Source organism: Euleptes europaea, chromosome 7, assembly GCF_029931775.1.
Source record: "Euleptes europaea isolate rEulEur1 chromosome 7, rEulEur1.hap1, whole genome shotgun sequence".
NCBI classification, from domain to species: domain Eukaryota; kingdom Metazoa; phylum Chordata; class Lepidosauria; order Squamata; family Sphaerodactylidae; genus Euleptes; species Euleptes europaea.
Window position 1 is genome coordinate 100719666 of NC_079318.1, and position 6000 is coordinate 100725665.

A 6000-nucleotide genomic window follows, 5' to 3' on the forward strand; every position below is an offset into this window, starting at 1 on the left:
TGGCCAGTGTGGGGGTGGGGGTGGGGGGAGGGAGGGAGCTTATCAGGGTGGGGGCACCAAAGCCCTCCCTTCCAGGAAGTGAGGAGGGAGAAATGTTTCTGACCAACGGATGGAATGGATGCTACAGGTGCTGATCGTGGGGCGGGGCACCGTTGGGGGTGGTGGAGTGGAGGGGGCACACGGGGCTGTCAAACTGATCAAATCACCTAGACCAAAGCTTGGAATTCCAAGACGGAACAAACAACGTAAAGACGGGAAGGGGGGGATTCCCCTCTGTCAGTCGGAACTTCCCCCAACTTGAGTCCCCCCCCCCTTTGGTTGTCCTAAAGCTACAGTCCCTACAACTTTGTTTTTAAAATATTTGAAATTTGCCATCTATTTCATTAACAAGTTTTGTGTTTAAGATGTTCTAACCTCTTTTCCCATATCACTTAGTTACTAAACTTGGATTTCGAGGGGATTTCCCCCCTTTCCCCGTCCCCATTGCTGTTAACAGCGTCCCTTCCCTCCGTCCCTCCCTCTCCCCTTTCTCACTGGTCTTCTGTCACAGCTGGCTTTAGCCTTTTTAGAGGCTTCAGATATTCTTCTACAAAATATATTTTTAAAGTTCTTGTGGGGGGGTGGAGGAAGGGAAGGAGTAAACTAGTCATAATGCTCAGTGTGTGTTTATTTTCCCCTTAGGGTGCAAAAAATAAACCCAAACCCTTCTAGCTTAGTCAGAGTTTGGGCCCTGGGAGCGACTAGTTAGGGATAAAAGCAATAAACTGCAACAGACCACTTGAAATGGGAGGCCGAAGAGGGGTCCCGGCCCCAAGAGCCTCTTTCCCCCACTTTGCTGCTGGTAGACAGATCTTTGTCAAATTCTCCGATCTCCGGAGAAGAACTTTCCTTCCGTGCAAGCAAGCAAGCAGGTTTTTTTTGTTGTTGTTTTGTTCCTAGACTACCTCTGTTCTGCTGAGTAGAAATAAACTGGCTCCCTTTTGCCGAGCCGACGAAGCTTGAACCGTGGGGATGAGAAGGAAAGGGGACAGGAGGTGGCGTTGTGTTCCGGCGGGTCGGCTCTGCCTGGAGAAAAGCACCCCCGTCGGCAGGGGCAGCTACTCGGAATGCCGTCCCCTGAGTGCGAAAGAGGTGTTTGTTTAACAGTGCTGAATTTGTTTAAGGGAAAAACACGTAGACAGAAGCTGAGTTATGCTTTTTTAAGCAAAAAAAAAAAAAAATAGATCATCTCTTTCCACCTTTCAACCCCCTTCCGCACCTCCGGCACAGTGTTAATGCCATAGTAGATCTTCTGGTTGCCCACATGCCGGGAGAGCCTGGAGGCGTAATGCCAACTGGCGGCTTCTGCCCAGTGGCCGGGATGGGGGTGGGGGGTTCTTAGTGAAATCCTGCCGTTAAAACAGAAGAACTGATCTGAAATCTCACAGGGTTCTGGCGTGGGGTGGGGAAATGCTCATATATATTTTTTTTCATTAAGGCTTCAAAACTATGCAACTTCCCACCCCAAAGTCACGGGGAGGGGGGAGAACAAGATGTAAGTGTCCTTAAAAACTGGCCTGGTTCTCAGTCTGATCCTTGGAGGCAGGGGCCCCGGGTGGCCGGCACCCACCGATGCCGAAGATCGGCTGTGGCGATCGCAGCCCAGCCTGAGTCCTTCCCTCTGAGTTTGATTTGGAAAATGGAGGAGGGGGTGGCAGCCAAGAAGGCATGGCTGGGTGGCTGCGGGCAGTCTTGGGGGGGATCCCTCTTTTCAGCCCCTGCAGCGGAGCGGTGCCCGTGTCTGCCAGCCTACCTCTCCTGTGCTCTGGCAGCGGGGCCTGAGAGGGCCCTTCCTTTGCCAATGACTGGTCCGAATCTTTGTCAGTTGTGGGGCTCTGCCAGGAGTGTGGGGGCGTTTGGACAGGCTTTGGGGGAGAGCTGGCAGTAGTCTGTGGTGGGAACCTGCAGGTAACAATCCTCAGTTTTTGTTTCCTCGAGGGGCAGAGCCAAGCACGTTCGTTCCCTTCCAGACGCCGTTGCGTTGGGTTGGGTCCTGCCGACCTGGTCTGCTCCTGGCAGCGGTCCCTTGGCAGCCATCGGCAGACTGGATCCGTGGGGTCCTGCACATTCTTTGACCGCCAGAATGACCCCAGGAGCAGAGCCTTCGGGGGGGGGGGGAGGCTGCCCAGAGTTAACTGAAAACCAACTTTGAAATGCTTGAACAAACTAAGAACCCCAAATAATTCCTGACTCTCCGAGCCGTTTGAAACCTCCTTTTTAGGAATCCTTTTGGCCCCATTAATGCGCACACTATTTGCAGATAATATTTGCCTAGTTGGGAATATCTGTTTTTGCTAATGGGGGGGGGGGAATGTGTGTGTGTGTATGTTAAAAAAGTATTTTTGGAAAAAGAGAATTAACATCCCTGATTTATTTTTTCCCCGTGAGTCCAGCAGATAAAGCCGCTGCTGCTGCTTTTGCCTTTTTTCTCAACTTCACGGGTGTTTTCTGGGCGCGTTTGCCGGCCTCGAGAGTTCTCATGGATGACAATGGACTGTGCAGGTGTTTCGTATCTGGGGGCTGTTTTGAATCCCGGCCGTAGAGTTCTGTATGAGAGTGGCGTTGTGATGTGTGGGGCATTTTGAAACGGAGGCGTTACGCAATCTCCTTGGGTCGTAGGTAGCGTCACACCCCCCCCCCCGCAAACATCTCTTCCCCTCTGAACACGTCTTGCTTCCATGAGGCAGCCCTTTCCCCATCAGTGGTGGTCTTCCGTCATCCCAATCCACTGTTTCTCCCCGCACAGGGGAGCTCTGGCATATGCCATGAGTTTTCCTGCCCATTTTTGTTGGTGGAAGTCGTCTCCGGTGCAAAGACCCGCCCTGCCCTTTGTGTGTGTGTGTGTGTGTGTGTGTGGGAGACTTCCTTGCATGAGCTGTTTATGTCTGCATGGGAGTAGAGGCTCAGCTCTGGATTGAGATCGCATCCGCTGTATTTGGGATTTTTCTCCCTGACGGTCAAACTTTAAGCTTGCTCAACCACCTCTCTGTGTGCGGTCGGGTGTGTGTGTGTGATGTTTTTTTTTAAATTGCAATTAGGTTACATAGTAGCATTTTTAATCAAGGAAAAAAATGACCTTTAAAATTAAGTAAGAAAAATTACTATTTTTTCTATGAACACCAGAGTTTTGACTAAGACCCTAATTCCAATGCCCTTCCGCCTTAACAACGTTCTGACTTCTAACTGATTAACTTTAGTATGGAGCTGACTTTGCATTGATGTAGCTGTTTCTTAGATCCCCCCCTCCCTGATTGTTCTTTGAGGTCACTTGTTTCCTTTATGGTGAAACATTCCCCCGCCCCCTTCTTTTTCCTTAAAAAAGGGAATATTAAAAATATATATATTTATTGAGGAGAGCAGACCTTTTCCCTCCCTCCCTTCATTGCCTACACAGCTGAATACTGAATGCCGTGGAAATGTTTTGTGGTACTTTGTGCTCCTTTTTGTTGTTGTTTTTAGGAGGGACTTTAAGCAGCATGGCTTTCCAAGCACCTTTTTTGTTGTTAGAAGTGAACACTAAAATATATTTAATTGCTCTTTGGAGAGGATCGGCCAGCCGGAGGGGAGGTGGATCATCTCGTGCCGGGTTGTTGCGGACCGGCTCTCTCTGGCTGCTTCTCTCACTGTCCAGCTTCCCTGAGGGTGTTTCCTAAGAGAGGGGCAAAACTAGAAACTGATTTCCCACCTCAGGGAATACACTGTGCTGTCCTGTGCGGACTTATGCCCGCCTAAGCCCACGGACCAGGCACAGCTCTGTTTGGGATTTGCGCCGCTCATGGTGGAAAGTGGAGAAGGGTCGTTCAGGCGCTGCGGCCGGGGGGGGGGCTTCTGAGAGGGTGGGCCTTTCGTGGATGGGGGGATCCCCCCCCCGGTTAAAAACGCTCAGTGAACGGTCCTCTTTTTCTCTTAATCTTTTGATTTTTACCTACCACCACGTCGCACGGTAAGAAACCATGTTTGGGCTTCCCTTCACTTCCTTTCCTTTACTTGAACAGATTAATTCTTAGACCTCCTGTCTCAGTTTCTGCGGGTTTTACTTATTAAATAAAAATAGAATAACTTTCAAAAAGGCAGAAGTCCAGGGTATAACTTTAACCAGCTTGTAGAGTCTCCATAGAAAGGTTTCTCTTCTGGTTTTTTTTTTCCTCTGCTACTTGTCCAAGAAGTGACCTGAATTAATTCTCCAGTTGTTGTTGACAATAAAAACTATTTTTTATGAAAGCAGCTTTATTTAAGCACAGTTGTGTTCTTGTACCTTCTTTGTGTTTTGCTTCTGGAATGTGTTGCTCTTCCACGAGTGGGGGGGGGGAGACACTCATGAACAACCCACGTTACAGCTCAGTTTGAGTCCAGCAGTGCCTTCGAGACCAACAAGATTTTGGGGGGTCGGCGCTTTTGAGGGTCAGAACTCCCCTCGTCAGAGAGAAGTAAGACTGGAGTTCCCCCCAAAATCCTTCCCCCCTGCTTCAGTCAAGCTGATTACATTCTGCATTGCACTTCTGAAACCTGACTCCTTTCTTTGCAGCACCCCTTCCGCCTTCAGAGGGGGATATAAGGGCCCAGGGATCTCCATTCCCACTTCTCTCTGAGGAAGGAAGCTTTGACGCAACGCATAGTTAAATCGCAGGACTCCCTGCCCCAGGATGTGATGATGGCTGCCAACTTGGAAGGCTTAAAGGGGGGAGTGGACATATTTATGGAGGAGAGGGCTATCCATGGGTACTAGTCAAAATGGATACTAGTCATGATGCATCCCTATTCTCTCCAGGATCAGAGGAGCAGGCCTATGATGTTGGGTACTGTAGAACACAGGCAGGATAAATGCTGCTGCAGCCATCTTGCTTGTGGGCTTCCTAGAGGCACCTGGTTGGCCACTGTGCAAACAGACTGCTGGACTTGATGGGCCTGGGGCTGATCCAGCAGGGCTTTTCTTATGTTCATTCCTATTCTCTCCACTATCCGAGGAGGATGTCTACTATATGAGGTGCTGTGGAACGCAGGCAGGATGGCGCTGCTGCAGTCGTCTTGTTTGTGGGCTTCCTAGAGGCACCTGGCCACCGTGTGAACAGACTGCTGGACTTGTTGGGCCTGGGTCTGATCCAGCAGGGCTTTTATGTTCTTATGCCTCTTGAAAGCTCATGCCCCCCAAATCTGGTTGGTCTCTGAGGTGCTTCTGGACTTGAATCCAGCTCTTCTGCTGCAGACCATCACAGCTGCGTTCTGAAACCTGTCTTGCGTTGGCTTATATTCCGCCCTTCCTCTAAGCAGCTCATGTTTAGCATATTTTCTCAGTCTCCCCGCCTCTGTTTTATTCTTGCTGCAGCAGCCCTGGGCAGTCGGTTAGGCAGGGGCGGGCCTAGAATTACACAGCCAGTTTTATGGCTGAGTGGGCATTTCAAGTTGGGTTGGCAGCGGCAGAGTTTATTATTGTGGCTGGACAATTCAGCAGAGCGTGGAGATAATGGTCCAATTATTCCAAGCAGAGCAAATAGTCTAATTAGTCCAATAATCCAGAGCAGATAAACCCGGTCCAGTAAACATGTTGAGGAAGCTAAAACGGTGCAGCAGCCGTATGAGGCTGTTCACCTCTCGCCATCTTGTTGCTGTGCTGTTAAATTGTTGACTGATCTCTTGATCGCAATAAATGTTGATGGGATGGGGACACCCAGCTTAGACCTTATGGCAGACTGCTCCTCTACGGGCAGTTATTTCTCCTCAAAATAGGATTCAGTTCTAATTCAAACACGTCTGTTTGCTTTTCTTAGGGGACTAGAGCAACTGCCCTAGGAGGAGCGGTTAAAACCCTTAGGGCTGTTTAGCTTGGAAAGAAGGCGGCTGAGGGGAGACATGATAGAGGTCTATAAAATTATGCATGGTTTGGAGAGAGTGGACAGGGAGAGGTTTTTTTCCTTCTCCCATAATACTAGAACGGGGTCATCTGCTAAAAGCTGGAGGGTGAGA